The sequence below is a fragment of the Crocodylus porosus genome, unplaced genomic scaffold (genome assembly GCF_001723895.1).
Source record: "Crocodylus porosus isolate Cpor-Errol unplaced genomic scaffold, CroPor_comp1, whole genome shotgun sequence".
Lineage (NCBI taxonomy): Eukaryota > Metazoa > Chordata > Crocodylia > Crocodylidae > Crocodylus > Crocodylus porosus.
The window spans coordinates 4,021,086-4,035,506 of record NW_017728924.1 but is presented as its reverse complement, the minus strand read 5'-3'; the positions used below and the strand labels follow the sequence as shown (position 1 = coordinate 4,035,506).

The 14,421-nt window shown below is 43.6% G+C and overlaps 1 protein-coding gene across 2 annotated transcripts in view; it reads right to left on the bottom strand.

Annotated features, from left to right (window-relative positions):
• Positions 1–14,421, bottom strand: part of NRK (Nik related kinase) — a 120,448-nt gene that overhangs the window by 93,734 nt on the left and 12,293 nt on the right. The gene's annotated exons all lie outside the window — the stretch shown is intronic.

Below are 14,421 nucleotides of genomic sequence, written 5' to 3'. Positions count from 1 at the left end.
CCTGCTTGTTTAGTGCTGGTTGCAACTGTAGACTACAAATCACAGAGGTATCTGGAAGCAGGAAGGACCCTCCTGCAGTGTCCTGCTGCTATGATTCTGGACTGCAAATCCCAGAAACCTCAGAGGCAGCAGGAAGAGGAAGCAAACAAACAGCACATGCTGGCTATGTGTATTTATTCCTAAGGTCTGGTACACTGCACCACTTTAGAGATGTGCTCTGGTTAAACCTGGTTTGAAGCCACTTAGCTTATTCTAGTTCCCACAGACCAGCCCAGACACTTTGGGACGGGCTTTCAGATGTGCTCACCTTTTGCCTAACTCTGCTCACAGAGCTTTACTAGCAATTTCACTGAGAGGAAAGTTTCGCTAATGCTGAGCACTTTCGAAAACTCCCACTCTTTATTTTGATACGATGAAACAATTAAGAAATAAATTGGTTCAACAGTCTGGCTCAATTTCCGACTGATCAAGAGGGCTTCTGATTTGTGGAAGCCTAAAAGTCACCTGCCTTCACCCAACTAGAATGGAGCTTTATCACTAACCAGGGTACTGGGAGCCCTACCCACAGTAAGGGCCAAGTAAGCAGCTGCATGTGAGAACACCTTTCTTTAGCAAAGTGACAACTTTCCACCTGCTAAAACTTCCTTTTGTTTTTGCCATGGAAAAAAAGGCACAAATCAAACTTTTCTTTCCTGCCAAACTTGCAAACATGGTGTTTCTCACCACCAGCGACACACAGGAACATCCTACTTGTGCATTGGCGTCAACCCCAAGGACACTACTGGAGAACAGCTGGACCCAAACCTCATCTAATGTGAATGGGTGCAGCTCAACAGAATTCAGTGAACCCGATTCATTGGTATCAGCTGATGCTTGACCCCAAGCTCTTATGAATACTTTCTAGCCTGCCATTAGTTTGACTGGTTTTCTCCTCTCAGTTCATTCTCCTCTGAGTGCATTTTTTTGTGTTCACAAAAAGTAGTCATACATTGATGTTCCCCAAACAACACACAGTGGCAGTTAAAACCTCCTACATGTTGCCCTGCTTTAGTTATTTTTATTACAGTAATGCCTAGATAGGTGCAGTGAGCAAGACAGGGTAGGCACCATACAGACATGTAGTAAGATACTTTTATTGGAAGAACTTATCATTTAAATGGACCAGGCAGAGAAAGTCGGGTAGGAGATTGAGGTACAGACACCCCCAGCCACCCAGACATATTATTTGTATCATGGTAGGCCCAAGGACCCTCCAGCTGTGGACTGAAACCCATCTTGTTAGACACCGTACAAAAAGACAATTCCTGCCTCAAAGAACTTACGATTCAGCCCCACCATGTCATTTCCCGTATGTCACCATCAGATGATAAAAGCTTTCTGCCCCTAGTACAGAAGAGAAGAACCCAGAACCTTTTCCCACTGGGTGTAAAGTTCTGGTTTTTTACAAGGAATCCACTAGGACTTGGCAGTATAGTATATGCTACACAAGGGGCCTAATCCTATTCTGCCTATTGGGCATCTAAGTGAGTGACTTAGTCATCGAAGGGAGAATCTGTTCCACCCTATGGGAGCCCTGAAAAAACTGTGAATACAAAAGGTGGGTGGGTCCTTCTCTTCCCCTCTCCCTGTAAATTAGGCCTACAGCTAAATGTATGGTACAAATGCAGATGCATTATCAGTTTCTGAAGTATAGCTACTCCTTGCTTAACATCATAATTATGTTTTTGAAAACTATGACTTTAAGTGAAATGATGTTAAGGGAGTTACCTCCCAGTAGTCACATATTAGCAGGCGGTGGCAAAACAACTTTATAACCGAACATCGTGCTACTTTAAATGAGCATGTTTTCTAATAGATTGGCAACGTAATACTGTAATGAAACAACCTTAACTGAGATGACGTTAAGTGAGGGGAACGTGTACTCAAGAAGGATGGAGTAGGATCACACTTAGGCACCTAAGAAGCAGAATAAGAGTTGGCTAACGGTTTTCAACTGGCTGAAGAAGCAAAACCTTAAAGCATGCCCTTGAGTTACAGCTAAAGCATTGACACCCATTGCTAAATCTCTGGAAGTACATAACAATATGGTATTGAAAGCTATTAATTGACCAGTGTCATCTAAAATTAACTCCATTAAGATTAGCTCATTAAATATACCACGTTCTTCACCAAGCTAAATCCCATTAATAGAAGAAACTTACACTGAAGGTAGACACGGGTAGGGTTTGACAGACCAATTTAAGGGTCAGACGCGAACAGCAAGTCTTCATATCTAGCCCCATGAAGATCATCCCCTTGGCCTGCCAACAGACGCAGCACAGCTCATCCTGAAGAAAGCACATGGAATTCCCCAGCCAGTGAACCAAAATCAACACCTGAAGACAAACTGGAAGGCAGCATACACTTTGGAGAACTGATGTAATCAGCAATTTGCTGCTGCAAAATCTGAAAAACCAGCCTCTGCATTTATCTTTCTGATCAGGCTTTCTAGTCTATGTTATGATTCACTGATCTCCTAATAAATCATGCTGCTGCTGGTTTTTTATATATTGTACAATGAGTAGGATAAGTCAATGGCTTATATAACAGAACGCTTGTTTATAAGTGTCATGTTACATGCCTGGCATTAAAGGCAGCCAAAAAGAAAAGAAAACCCATTACTGACATGTGCACCTGTTGTCAGAGTGAATAATACCTATGGGAAGTTCAGCCATTTAAACACAACTGTTTGGGCACCCCGTTAACTGCATTTTGTGGTCCACAGTCATCGTCCAGAAGACTCATGATGTCACTCGGACAATCCCTTCATTTGGGTCAAATCATGCTTTCATCCAATGCCTCACAGTCAAATCCACTACCATTGTACTAAAGTCCACCGTCCTAAAATGAAGAATTACTCATGTTCTATAGAAGTGGTTTTCAAACTCTGGTCTCTGGACCCTAGGGGATCCACAGACTCTGTCTAAGAGGTATGCAAAATATAAATATGATCAATCAAAAGTATGTGGGTACCCACACTTAAAATTCAAAGGGTTCTGCACCTCCATTCAAGCTTTTTAGGAATCCACAAATGAAAAAAGGTTGAAATCCACTGTTCTATAGTAATAAAACCAATTCTAAAGCTTGCCACAGCTCCATATCATTAAGGAATGCCGGACAAATCACAGTAACTTTTTATCTGCTCAGCTTGGCCCAAATTCTTGTACCTCACACAAAAAGCCCAGGGACACGAGCTTTGTTCAGTGCAATGGAAGAGAATGTCTCAGTGAAGCCCACTGGTTCAGTCATCTCCGATCTAAACTACACTGTTTACAGAAAACCGTGTACCTAGCTTTCCTGACCAGGTTTGCATTCATTTTTTTTCCATCAGAGAACTTTAAGTATGGTCTCAACTGTTTTACTGTGGCTTTTATTTTTAAAGGAGGGCGCTGGCATTTACACCTGTGCACCAAAGAAGTGTAAGGAACAGATTGCCTCTGAACAGGAGAGAATTTCAGTTCTGAAAAACAAACTGTATGAGATGGGAATCAGCCCCTATGTTTGATAACAGGATTTAAACAGCCTCAAATATATTTTTGGTGCTTTGTCAATGTATATGCAAAGAAAGGCATCTGGATAGGCATCTGGCTGGGGTCATCTGATCCCAGCACTCTTTCCTGCCTAGGCAGGGGTTCAGACTCGATGATCTGTTGAGGTCCCTTCCGACCCTAGCATCTATGAATTGATGAAAAAGAGGCATGCTAAGAGGATATCAAACTCTGGGGCTCCCGTCAGACATATGAGGGTATTATAGGGGCTCCCTATATATATACATATACATACACATACACATACACTACACACACACACATGGCAGGGGGGAAAATATTTCCTAGTGAAACAGATGATGCTTTGTTCAAAAACAAACCTTCAAGATGGACAACTGATACCCAGAGTATGCATCGGTATTGTCTGCACATGTCTGCAGGTCAAGACAGGCAAGTGTAATTTGTGTGGGTTGGGGTCAAATTCTGCTGCATTGATAGAAATGCAGAATAACTCTTCTGTCTCATGGATTTTCAGAGCACCAGAATGTAACCCGGTCCATGGAACTGAATATTTCTCCGAGACTGATACATGGGATGATTACATATCTGCTGATATAATTTGGCCTCTCAACGTGGAATGTCTGAAAAGATGTCTCTTCTGATGAATGTTTCACGTTCAGATAAAAGGGACAAATATTGCAGCAAAGTAATTTTCTCCCAGGCTCCTTCTTTAGTATTTCAGGTTTGTTACAAGTTACAGTCCTGGACAATCTGTATAAATAATATATCTCAGAGTCCATTATCTAAACCAAAGCATATTTATTTTATAATGTTTTTGTTATATATTTTGGTAGAACTGTCCACAGGTTTTATGGAAAAGAGTAAAAACAGATTTAAGAAGGCAAATCTACTGAAGTAGAAATAAGCTGCTAATCTGTTAATTGTTTAGTTCCATAGATTTTTTTTATTTAAATCATCATAAACTTTAATTCAATATACCAGAAAGTTCCCTAACTGCAATACAAACAAGGACATTGTAAAAAGTACTTCTTGTTCCTTCTCCCCCAATAATTTTTCTTTCTTATTAAAGGAGTATACAAAGGTACAAGAAAAGATCACAGAAAAAAAAGAAGCGCAAACTCATGAAATTATAACAAAGGGAAGATCCATTCCACAACTCAAATTTTCATAAAATAGAAACTCAGGGAAAAAATGACTTTTAAACACGGAAATGTTTTACACTGATCACACCACATCATTTCCTGGTAATAAGGCTGACATTTTATAATACTCAATATAATATATTGTTAAATTGTAGTAAAAAAGGTAAAAAGAAACGAAGAAAAAATGACAATGTTCAAATGAAACACTTCGGGAATATTAGGAGAAAATGAGAAAGATGAAACAATTTGCTGCTTCTTTTGCCCCATTACATTTTGCGCTGAAATGGAGACGTTTCCACGAAATGTTTTGCTTTTGATGAAGCTGCATTTTCTGACAGATAAAGCGGTTCTGTCAAAAACTTTGCAACCCGTTCTAATAATAATGCTTTGTAGTTACAACAGTGCCTTTTATGCAAATATGTCAAAGAGCTTTAACAAAAGGCAGGAACAATTATTATTTCCATTTTAGCAGATGTGACCACAGAAATAAGCTGCGTTCCAGCCACCCACTTAAGTGACCAGATTTTCAGAATAGCTCAGTTCACTGACTTGAAAATCTGACCACAAGTAACACGAGTGCTACTAAGTACTAGGCATGTGTGAAGCGGCTAGTATTTGCTTCAGATTCAGATTCAGCTGATTTGGGGGACAGTGCTTCAATTCAGTGATTCGAATCACTGTCCCGAATCGATTCGCCTGAATCTCCACCTGCTCTCAATGGCTGCCCGTCCGGCCCCAGCTTCTGGCTCTTTGAAAAAAGAAGCCCCAACTCACTGGCTGCTGCCAGGCATGAGGGGTGAGGGGCGATACCCGCTGCTCCATGCCACGTGGGGGGCTCTGTCATGAGCCCCCCCAACTCCCACACACTCTCCCAGTGCCCCTCCCCAGGGTGCCCTGCCTGCCCCAGCTACCGGCTCTTTAAAAAAAAAAAAAAAGCTCCCCGTTCACCGGCTCCTGCCAGGTGGGGGAGTGATCCCTGATGCCCCCCACTGCCCTGAGCTGCATGGGGGACTCTGCCACGAGCCCCCAGAAGCCCCAGTGGCCACTGCAGCAGCTGGGGGAGCAGGCGCAGATCAGGAGGCACTCAGCGGGGGCTGGAGCCTGGCAGGGGTCCCCCCATGCTCCCCTCTCCTCCTCTAGCTGCCCCCCCACTACTTACTAGCACGCAGTCCAGGTCCAGCTCCCTGTGGAGGAGCGTGGGGACTGCCTGAATCTCCGAAGCTCTCTGAATTGTTTCCAAATTGATTCAGAGAGCTTCGAATAGATTTGGACCTTTTAATTGGTCTCCTGATTTGATTCGGATTTAGAGATTCGGCCTCTGAATTGGGCCAAATCTCACAATCGAATCGGCACTTGAAGTTTCACACAGCTCTACTGGGCACTGTGCATTTTTGAAAAGCTGGCACTGGGGACCACAGGGCAATGGAGCTATTTGAAAATATGGGCCATGTAGATTAAAGATGTGGTCAGATGTACAAATTATACTGAATTAACTAAGGTGGGAACTTTTTGCACATTAGTTGATCAGCAACAACTATGCCTCCAGCTCACTGTAGGTGAAAACTAAAATAGGGCAGTTTAAGCCTGAATAAAACAACTGCTAAATTATTGAAGTTTAGTTGCTGTTTGCCACAGAATAGGGTGGACACACAAAAGAGTTTCATGGGTTAACTGACACATGGTAACTCAGCCTTCCTCCCCATTTTGATTTACTCATCTGTCTACACCATATGTCACGAGAAATCACCAGCAGAGCTAGGATTACAAGATTTGGTCCCAGGTGCCCTGTGCTAATTAGTAAATAATTCTTCCTCTTATTTTTGTGAAGAATATATTATTATTACTAATCACAATTATATTGTGGTGAGACCTGAAAGCTCCAGTCATAGATCAGGAAGGAGGTATAGCTGGGCAGCCCCATACCAGTGGCAGCAATATGTCTAGAAGCCACACACCATAGCAGCAGCTATTTTGCAACCCCCTCTAAAAGCAGTGTCTGGGGCTGCTGCCCTGAATGCCCCCTGAGGGACTCCACTGAGCTGGGTATTGTGTAATAAAAGCTAGATTGTAACCTATGCAGGAAAAATCTGCTATGGGGCCAGACAGACCACAAGGTCTGCTGCATGGAAATCCCTCTGAACTGTTGCAGCCACCAGACCTGAGAAACAGTGGGAGTAAAAAAAAAAAAAAAACCCAAGCAAAAAACCCCAAAATAAAACCACCAACACAAAAACACAAAGAAATCCCTTCTAAAAGGAAAAATGACTTCAGTGAGTTTTTGCCAACAAAATAATTATTTTAAAAATCCCATTTAGAATCCCGTACCATTGGCAGATTACAAAAGAGGGATTAAAAACTACCAAATGCAGCTGAAAAAACATTTCCTCTTTACCCGTCTTCCCAGGATCCGCCTTCTAGGTTGTGTGCAGGCAGGGAAGTGACTTCTGGCCAGCAGCCTGAGAACGGGGCAAGTACTCTGACGGGATGGGCCCAATTTTATCACTTGCTGGACATTGCCGTTTCCTGGAAATGTCATTCCATCTGGATACGGGGGTGCCTGATTGATTGAGGTGTTTAATGCGGGGCTGAAAGTGAAAACTGGCCTTTAACCTCTGTTTCCTTGTAAATGCCACAGACAAGAAGAATGAATGGCTGCTCTGCCAGTCTCACCTGAAACTTGGCAAAGCAGCCACAACCTGAAGGAGGGTGCAGAAGCTTTTTTCAGGTTGACAGTTCCTGCTACTAAGCCGGCCTGTCTGACTGAGGTTGGGCTAGACTGAGCCCTTCCTTCCGGCTGGACTGGGACTCGGAGGTGTCTGAGCAATGGAGCAGGAGGCAATGGAGCATGAGCTGTTGGGACGCAGTCTCTGGGCTACAGCAGTGCCTTCAGACTGGGCACAAAAGTCTTGCTGAGTGATACGCGCTGCATTGCCATGACCGATTCAATGGCCAGCTGCTGCCCTTTTCCAAACCTCTTCTACCCATGCCCACGCACTGCATGGCCTGTCGGTTGGTGGGCGCTTTTGGCTCAGGAATAATGCAGGGCCTCACAATGTGGCAGACAGTGTGTGGATACATAGGGGATGTCGGAAATCAGTCCTTCCTCCTCCCCTTCTGCTCCGAGGCCCAGGCAAGGTGCATGGAAAATGAAAATGTGCTGATGTAGAAGAGCTCTGTATTCTCCGTGAAATGATGCATGTGACCACAAAGGGTGGAGGGCAGTAGAAAACCAGGCCCTACCGGACCTTAGCAAAACCACATGGTGACTGCTGTTTATCCAGCATACTTCACTGCTGAATAACTTGCATCATAACTCAAGTTTTGTCCCTAGCTTGATTTCCATCCACATGCGCAACACCTGGACTTGCATGTGGCATGATGCCACTTTTACCTCTAGCAGGGATTGAAGCTACAGCTAGAGTGAGCCTGTCTCATTAGGTAGTAACACAGTCACTTTGGGCTTTTCAAGGATGTCTACTCTCACTGGAGCCAGGCTGACCCCACAGGAATTACCTCAAGCGTAGATAACTTAGGCTAACTCTGGGCAAAAGACATCTCTCCTCAGGTTGATTAAGCTGTAGATTCATTTTTCAACCCCTTCATCAGACTCATTTCCTAGAGTGCCATCTGTTTCTGCCTAGATATCTCCATCAAAGCCTACGAGACTGCTCAGGTGTCCACCAGGGCATAACCACAACTTGAATCTGCAAAACCTTTTGGGTTGTGATAATGCAGACAACTGAGAAACCTCAGTTTGACTTTGCAATATCAGGTTGAGTGAGCAAGGCCAAGAGTTACAGAGACCCTCTTTTTTTCCGTGCATGCTGTGTGTACTTGACTCCTCTGTATGTTACACATTCCCCTCCTGTGACCATTCCCACTATGAACAACCCCACCATGTCAAAAATCCTGAGGCAAACTTAAAAATCAAGAGATTTGGACTGTCAATCGTGAGATGCTATTTTTGAAGTGTGTGCATGCAGTTCCTGGGGCAAAGGCAGCAGGGCGAAGAACCCCGCCCACAGCGGGCAGCCCGCCTCTGCCCCACACACAAATCCAGCAGCACGTGCCCCCATGCCTCCCCTGTGCCCGGGCCCTGTTCACCCCAGCCCTTGCTCCACTCCCTTCCTCACCACAGGGGCCTTGATCTGCTCCTCCCACCCCTTCTCTCTCCCCATGGGTGACTGGTGGCTCCTGAGTCAGGGGGGCACCAGCAGGACACAACCGGGGGGCAGGTGGGCCTCCAACTGGTAGGGGGGCATGGAGAATGCTAGTGTCCCCCTGAAATTGGCTCTGTCGCAGCACAGCAGTGGTGGAAGTGCCACCGGCAGGGACAATATGGGTTGGGGGGTACTAACGCTCTCTGTTTCCCCCTACCAGCCAAAGCACTCGCTGTCAGGGGGGACACATGCCCCGCCCCCCCCACACACACACATCACCGATGTCTTTCCCTCCACAAACTTACCAGCTTGGCACTCTCTACATGCACGAAAAGAAGAAATCCCGAGATCTGATCTCTCTATCAGGAGATCATGAGTCAGAGTTCATTTGACTTGGAAATTGGGAGTCTTGTAATGTTTTCATGGGAGCTGGCATTACTGCATTCCACAAAGACCACGAGTCTGTTTTCGTGCCCATGCAGAAATCCCATCTCCTGAGCTCAAGCTGCAGTGATTTGTCATTCTAGCACCGGAGTTGATCAGGGTTAGCCAAGATGGTGGCTAACAAAATGCACAATTACTGTAGAATCACTAAGAGACAATAAATATGGAAACTCAAACTGGCATTTAGACAAACTCATTCTTTGGGATACAACCATATTTCAAAGTCCTGTGAGATCCTCTCGGCACCTTCCCTGCTTGGAACTTTTCTACGCATCCAGAGCCCAGCCAAGGGTCTAGGTCCATGTGGTTATTCAGAAAACCCACTAAGCAGCAAAACTGCACAAGCAGACTGGTAACTATTATTGCAACTAATTCTTTTGCAAAGATGGCAGCCTCCTTGTGCATATAACTTGGCTAGGAATAATATTTGTGGCTGGGTATTACATAGAGATGACATCTTATATGGACCACAGAAGAGGACATGGCAGCAAAATCCTGCTCCTGGCAATATTGTGGTTTGATTCATGAGGCTGTTAAGTTTACAATAGCATACACAGGACTGTCCATGAAATACATGTGATAATACAAAGAGATCAACGTGCTACTAACATTTTCAGGAAACCGGCTGATTAATTATTTTTATGATGTGCCATTAGCTATCACCCCAAGGTATTAAAGAGATGCGAAAAGAGTAAATTTTTAAGAACCCTTCAGATGAATAGTGATGAAATGGAATGAACATGTGTGTGGAACAATTTGTCAGAGATTTAGAGAAATGGAGTTAAGGTGATGTAGGGCTGCGTGGAGCTAAGGAATCCTAACGTAAGTCATAATAAGCTCAAGCTGCTAAAGTTAAAGTGAGGACTGCTTTCTCCTCACTTGTGGCTACGACACTCTACAATTCAGTCTCCTTAAAATGATAAAATATCATGTCAAAATCACTGCTTCATTCTGGTAACTCATGAACAAAGTCGACGTTTCTTAGAGTTCTCTTTTGATTGTGCATGACCTGATTTTAAGAGGCACAGTTCTCATCAGATTAATCCAATGACGAGTTGATCCTGAAATATCTAACATCAGTAACAACACTTAGTCCTTCAAGGTGCTGATCACCCTGGGCACTACCCAGCAAAGCACTTAAGCACATGCTTAACTTTAAGCACTTACATAGCTCTATTGATTTCAATCATCTGAGCACTCACACTTTTCAAGATCAAGCCCTGCTTTAAGGTGATTACCCAGCTCTTTTACTTAAAGTTCAACATGGGGTCAATATATTTTTGGCCTGTTTCTCTACTTTAAAATAATAGGCCTGATTTCCCAGTGCCTTGTAGCTTGTGCAAATTGGGTGAAAAATGCCTCCGCAGTTCAGTGACAGCATCTTACACTCTCTCACCCACACGTATAAATGAATTATGCTTGCAACAGAGACCTGATGCAAAATAGTGGAGAATCAGGTCCAGTACGTATAGAAGCTGCAAGATGCAAACGTGTTATACTATTTGGGAGGATTTTACTATCCTCTAATGGCTATTATGGCGTGTCTAATGACATGCTTTTGCTCTGTTTAGTGAAAGTACAGTTATTGTATTAGAAGTGCTCTACCACTGAGATTGTATGTACATCCAAACTATTCTATTTTTGATAAGCTAGGCCTTTACTTAAGAATCTTAATTGAATGCCTCTTAAATATTTACTAACTATAACGCACACATTATGACTAGCTAATTAATTTCCCGTGTAGGCTCCACTATTTACAGTTAATGTGCTGAATACAATTTGACATTGCCATGTCACTGAGATGAGGCGAGAAAAGAAAAAAAATCTCCCAGAGTCAACATATGAAAAACACTGCATCTGGACTTAGTTTTGGACAACTGGACATTTCTGGTTTTGCTGTTTGCCAAATTCTTTCCACTTGAGATTAGCATTAAATGTCAGTGGGCAGGATACTGGTAGACTTGGCTGACGTGAGCATAATGTATCTATTCTTGTAGGACATCTTCTGTATTCTCCACCCACAATACCTGTGTCCTAGCCCTTTTTACGTTTCCCACCACAGACATGGGAAGGCATAAGGATCACCAAGGAGTATCCAGCATTACTAACCATGCTCTCATATATCACGAGAAAGATCCCTTAAATACTATGACATTTGCTTAAAAATAACAAAATTTAAGGTTCTCTCTACTTTGCTTCTGAACTTTAAGCCTCTAGTGCTCATGCATTCTGGTCATATGGATTAGCAGTGCACATTATTTTAGATCAAATATAATTTTTCTATAATCACAGGAATCCAGCAGCTGGAGATTTAAGGGGGAAAATAAACTATCAAACAGGACAATATTTAATAAACTTGAAAGTTGGCAACACTACACTTCAGTTAGAAAGTACACATCAGAGTACTACTGCCCTTAAATAACTTATCTGGTTTTGCAGTTAGTTCAAGGTGCAAAAGGTCTGGGTTACGCCTGCAACACAACGCCAGGTACAAAGTGCGCACACCAGGAGGGAGGTGTGGCCTTTTGGAAATCTTGCTTTAAATGGAATGATACACCAGGATCTGTGAATTAATCACTGTGGGATGAGTGGAGTAACAAATGCTCAACTTCAAAAGCCTCAGTGACAGGTGTATAGTGCACATCACTGCTCATATCACCCTTGTCATGCCCAAAGTACAATGAAAATCAAGAGAGTGAAGTGGCGGATGTGTCATAAGGAGCACGCATGCATCCACAAGGCAAGAACTGAGAACTGGGGCAGGAGGAAGAGAGCACGCCCAGCAGTACATGTTGCGTACCCGTGGGGTGGGTGGTGCATGTATGCACGTGCTCAGGCCATAATGCACCACCAGAATCTTTCCAGCATTGCACTACGGATTCTCAAGAATGTGGCTAATGATATTGCAGCAAGCCAGTGGCCATCTACACTCGGACTTTATGGGTGTCCTGCTACTGCCTGCAATAGTCTTTCCAACTTCACGGCCATTGCAAAGATTTAATCCTAACCCTCCTGTTTCTAACACACAAATTCATACCCCTGGAGTTAAAGAATAATCTCCATTACCTGTTAGCACTATAGGGTCAATGATACATACTTCATCCTTTATGTATCCATCTAGTGGAGAACAAAAGTACAGTTAATGTGCACCAGTCAACTATGTAACATACTAGTAAATGCAAGGCAGCTGACCATGCCAAAGGAACTCACATCAACCCAAGCCTTTGCATAGAAAATGAATATATGGAATATTGTTTCTACCAACTGCTCATGGGATTTGAAGGAACATTTCAACATTTTGCCTTTTGTATTTGCCTTGTCACTGCCCAAGAAACCTGAAGATTACAATTGACCTGGAAACCTTAATGGGGAGTGCTGATATTAAACTGCACTGTGCTGATCACATGCTTTTTTAAATGACTGCATTTATGATATGCCCTGGGACTCTGATGCTGCAATTCGTTACTGATAAAGAACGAACAGTTTCTCAGAGGAAGGTGGCCTCTGTCCAGCTCTCGAGAGGAGGAGTTTGAAGATTTCAGCCCAGTTATTGTGCCTGCCCATGTTCTTGTTGTGCTGTGCACTGAACATGACTGTAGTATTTTTTAAAAGGATCCTTCGAGTAACTGCCTGAGGTACTACTATCAATTAAGGCTTTCAGCACAGTCCATAGGCTTTCACACTTCATCATTCAGCAAGGCTGCGCGATTCGTTGCATGTGGTTCCTTGACAAATTAACTGTGGTTATTTTTGCTTGGTCTCAATTATTTCATCCAGCCGGTTAACTAAATGAATTATACAGAATTTAATAGGCTTGCAAATTGTTTAAGATAACCTGAAAAGGCATATTTATGTTTCGGTATATCCATGCTACCATATGGCGCTCCAAGTAGCTCATAACTCACATCACCACCAAAGTGTCGTTTAACTCCTAAAAGCAGCTGTGTAAAAATGGTCCTTCCACACTCAGACGAACTCCCTCTATGTATTCAGAGTCGCATTTGATTACTGCAGAGATAAAACTGACTTTGCTGGCCTCTTAATCCTGCTAGCTCTTCAGAGCCACATAGGCCAAGAGACCAAGCTGAATTCCATCCATCGATTGCTCCGCATTGATTAGTTATCCTGAATAAACTTCTTTATTCATTTAGAATAAAATACTTTTTCTAAGCTCTCAGTGTTCTTGCAATCCATTAAGTGCATTATTCTTACTGGGCTTGCCCACACGTAACGCAAACCAGTGGCAAATCTCCCATGCAATTTACCCCTAGCCTGCAAGGATCTATTCAGAAAACCCGATCTCTAAGATTCACAGGGGGAACCCACTTCCCAGCCCTTCAGCTCCCCAGAAATGCCTGCTCAAAAAAGATGGTCAACCACTTGGACGAGGACAACGAATTCCAAAGTCAAAAGGTCCTTAATAAAGGCATCATATGAGGCATAACTTAAAAAAAATAAGGCCACACAAATTTTGGCGATGGCTTAGTGTGGCTGGCAGAATCTACATCAATGGTGACATGTGGAATAGAAAGACCACAGCTTCATTCCTAGGGGCTGGCTATATCTCATGGGAGCACCGCTGTGGGACACCCTCTACTCACCCCACTGTGTGTGTGGCAACTCCCCAAAACGAGGCAATGCGTGTCCTCCTCCGAGCTCACACCCAGAGCCACTGTGGCAATCTGCCCATGCTCACTGGCGCACACTCAGGGCCATTTCCAGGCAGCTGTGTTGCCTCATTTGAGGGATTTGGTGTGCACGAAGTGGGAGTGAGCAAGCAGGGTGTGCCTCCCTCCCAGGCAAGACTAGGAGGCCACATAGACAAGTATGCAGAGCTCAAGCTAAGCTTGCAGAATTAGCCGTTGTGAAAAAAACAGGCCTTCGTACTTGCAAAAATCAAGCACATTTAATTGGAAGGTCATGAAGAGGCAATCCATGTGGCGATACACCATGTCATTGGTACCTTCTAGAGTAAAACCAGGCTTTTAAGTTTGATTTGGGGCAGACTGGCAAGAGTGCCTGTTACCTCATTTTCACTCAGCCATATGGGCTGAGAAGTGTAGTTGCCGCTAAAGTGCAGGACTGAGAGCTGAAAGATTCAAAGATTTCTGCTGCAGACAGAGACAT